We start from the raw sequence: 3,550 nt of genomic DNA, 5'->3' as shown, positions 1-3,550 counted from the left end.
TAGGAATAAACATCTACACAAATTCATTTCTTCAATAAAGATGCCGATTCATGCTTCACACTTATCAACCTGGAAGCTCCGGCAAGTGACAATCTGTAAAATTTATCCACTTTAAAATTCATTCACAAAATCAATTTTATCAAGAATGATGCCGATTCCTGCTCCACGATTACAAACTTGGGAGCTCCGGCAAGTCAGTTTTTTCAAGTAAAAAGAATGTCCACCCAAGTCTGACCAACCTTCGGTGATTTTATCTCTGATTCAGTTGGGTTATAAGTTGCCTTCTTTGTCACATAAAAATCTTTAACCCCTTTGGCCTTTCCCTCGACCATTTTCTCAAAAATCTTTTTCACATTTCCATTAAATGCTTTCTCGACCTCAAATTCTTTCTTCTCGGAATGGAATTGATTCGAGATCTCAACCTTACCAATTTTCTGTCTAAAATTTTCATCATTCAATGGTGGAAAATTTACATCATCCACTGAAGGTACTGATTTTTCTTCTTTAACCTCAACTTGTGGCTCTTCTGGCTGTGTGGAACCAGAATCATTGCCCGATTTATCATCAAACTTCTTAACAACCCACATTTGGTTGTGATTGGCTCTCTTTTTGTAAAAATTTTCCTTTGAACACTCACCAACTTCATATGTTGAATTTTCTAAAATTTTAAATTTTTCAGTTGGTGGTTCAACATCGACAACTTTTTCTTTAAGTTTTTCAGAGACTCCCTGTTTTTGTTTTTGTTTCTTGAGAACAGTTCCATGCAATGTGACCAACTTCATTGCATTTGTAACAGATTCTTGTCTCCTTTCTATGAAGAACTCCAGTCCCTTTCCTCTCAGCAAAAAACTCCTGGTTTCATTGTCTCAAGAAAGGTTTCTTCTGTTCTTCCTCCTAAAACAAATTTTGTGTTTGTTTTAGAAATTTTATCATTTTTATAATTTTCAAGTGGAATAAAACCTAAACCTTTCTTTTTGAAGTTACCGTTATGGTTTGGTTTCTTTTGAAAACCAGAACCAGAATTGTAACCTTTTTTCTTGTTTAACCGTTGTTGAAATCTTGAAGTGTACTTTTTAGGTTTTTCAGTAAGATTTAAATCTTTTATTTCAGAAATATTAATTTCTGTTATTTTGAAAACCTTTTTGATCATTTCAAATTTAACACTTCTTATTGGAAATTCTTTATCAGAAATAATTTGTCAGAATCATTCAAAGTATATGCAACTTCGAATGTTTCATCATCCAAATTTGATTTTGGTAACAAAAATTCTTTACTGTAAGCCCATTTAACCGACGTCTTTGGATTGTTGACCGAGGAACTTGAATTTCCAGACTCGGACTCCTCATCTTTATCCAACACCTGATCGACCACCTTTTTTATTAACTCAGACTCATGATCAGTGCCAGACGATGTAAAAGTGATGTCAATGTTTTCTGGTAACTCATAGGTTATATCAGACTTCAATTTTATATTGACTGCCTTTTGAACTTGCTCTTCATTTGGTTTTCTGGGAGAATAACCTTCCCAGATTGGAGGCGGACACTTGTTGTAACTAACACTCTGTTTCTTACCAGTATCCTTCTTCTTCGGCTTCTCATCTTTAAATGCTTCAAGGCCTGCAACAGTTGGATAAATTCGGTCAATAAGATAATCAGAACTAGAATAACTATGTAATAATCGTCTGATTCTCTCATTTTCTATCTTTTCAGTTTCCAACTCTTGCTTCCACTTTGCACTTTCTTCAATGTAGAAATTGATAGCTTTCTGTGTAACACCCTTCTATTTATCACTTGATTTTAATAGTAAAATACACCATCTTATCCAAAATATTGATTAAGTGACAAAGTATTCGTTAACGGAACTCATAAGTACATCAACCTTAGTCAACTAGTGGCTAAGTTAAAACATTTCAAAAGTAGTTTAATAATGTTTACAACCCATACATAATACTACTAAAGATTTAAAACATTGCGGAAGCTTCAAAATGTAGTGTTCGGTTCTTCATCATGTGCTTGATCGCCATCCGTAAGATCCATCTTGTTACCTATAATCAAACCGTTAAAATCATTAGTTTTAACGATATGATATAACATAATTCCAAGGTTTGACGTCACATTAAAAATAACAAAAATATATAAGTTATTCTGGATCCACCGTAAATTACGGTATCACCGTAATTTACGGTGAGACCTGGAGATTTCTGGTCACCGTAAACCAGGAGACCCACATCGTAACAATATATGATCTTTACCGTAAATTACGGTACTACCGTAATTTACGGTGGTACCTGGAAATTCCATGTCTCGTTTGTTTTGTTCATTTCACTCGAACCCAACTCCTGGAATTTACTTTTCTAACAAACCACTACATCAGATTCTAGTGACTCAAACATGTTATATATTAAGCAAAATCAAAGAACATTCCCTCATATTCCGGAGCCTTAATCATGTTTTACTAGATTATTTGACCCGTTTGGCTCGTCTAAGGAGTCCTCCTCTATGACGACTACCAACGAGTACCAACCGAATTTAATCAATCAATCAATATACGACTTCATCACTTATTTCAAAACAACTCTTATTCAAAGATTTAGTTACACATTAAAATCATCAAATCTAATAAATGTAACGGGTCAAGTTACATACCTTCATAATTCGTCGACATTGCTTTCTAACCATAATTACCCAACTATTTATTTTGACCCGTTTGGTTTGTCGAGTGAATTCCATCACTTCCTAGGCTCACCAAACGCAATTATTTTTGCTATAACAACATTAACGTATTTACGACTAGGCTTATCAACATAAATGTAACGAGACGACAAGTCGCGTACCTTTAGAGCACACCCTTCAAACGCGTATCCGCTCCGGCTTGTCCGCTTGACGATCCGGATTCTTTGCCTATTGAGTTCAACGAAAACACGTTTAGAACTCCTTTTAATTCACAATTCGCATATTTTGCCTAGACATCACAATCATACGGTTAACTCAAATTTTCAGATTTAAGTCTTCTTTGAGGCATTTATGCGAACACCTATCGGGCAGAATTTTATATCATTCATGTTTCAAGTTCATAGTTTGCTATTAAGCTAAACTTATTCATCAATAAAGCCTTCATGTAACTTTTAAACATCATAATTTCAGAAATTGCTTTCTATGACCAAATCACACTAGAATAATCCTTCTAAACCCTAGTGTTTACTAGTTTTCCACAAAACCCATGAATCACCTTCATGGTGTTCATGAGAATTTCAGGAATTAGCCATAATTTCACATGTTATTGTCTAGGTTTTTACTCCTAGACACCATGTCATCACTAAGTTAACCAAATCACAAACATGCATCATCAAATTTCAGATTTCCCAATTTCATGAGAATTTCAAACAGAGAATTAACACCAAATTTTACAGACCTTGTAACCCCCTTGTGATGAGGATCACTAATCTATGTTCGGATTTTGATTTGGACTGAGTTTGATCCTTCAATTTAGAGATTTTATGCTGAACTAGGGTTTTGATGAACTTGGTCGCCCCCTGCTCTTGTCTGGTCGA

General features: G+C 34.7%; 1 long non-coding RNA gene across 1 annotated transcript; it reads right to left on the bottom strand.

The window, feature by feature from the left end:
* Window positions 1-1,817: 1,817 nt before the first annotated feature.
* Window positions 1,818-3,550, bottom strand: LOC110925792. The gene is made up of 3 exons (XR_002584738.2): window positions 3,412-3,550; window positions 2,834-2,900; window positions 1,818-2,044 (listed from the first exon to the last, which is right to left on the bottom strand). It is a non-coding gene; the product is annotated as an uncharacterized LOC110925792 (long non-coding RNA).

This window comes from Helianthus annuus, chromosome 17 (assembly GCF_002127325.2).
Source record: "Helianthus annuus cultivar XRQ/B chromosome 17, HanXRQr2.0-SUNRISE, whole genome shotgun sequence".
In the NCBI taxonomy this organism is placed as follows: domain Eukaryota; kingdom Viridiplantae; phylum Streptophyta; class Magnoliopsida; order Asterales; family Asteraceae; genus Helianthus; species Helianthus annuus.
This window is presented reverse-complemented; position numbering and strand designations above follow the sequence as displayed.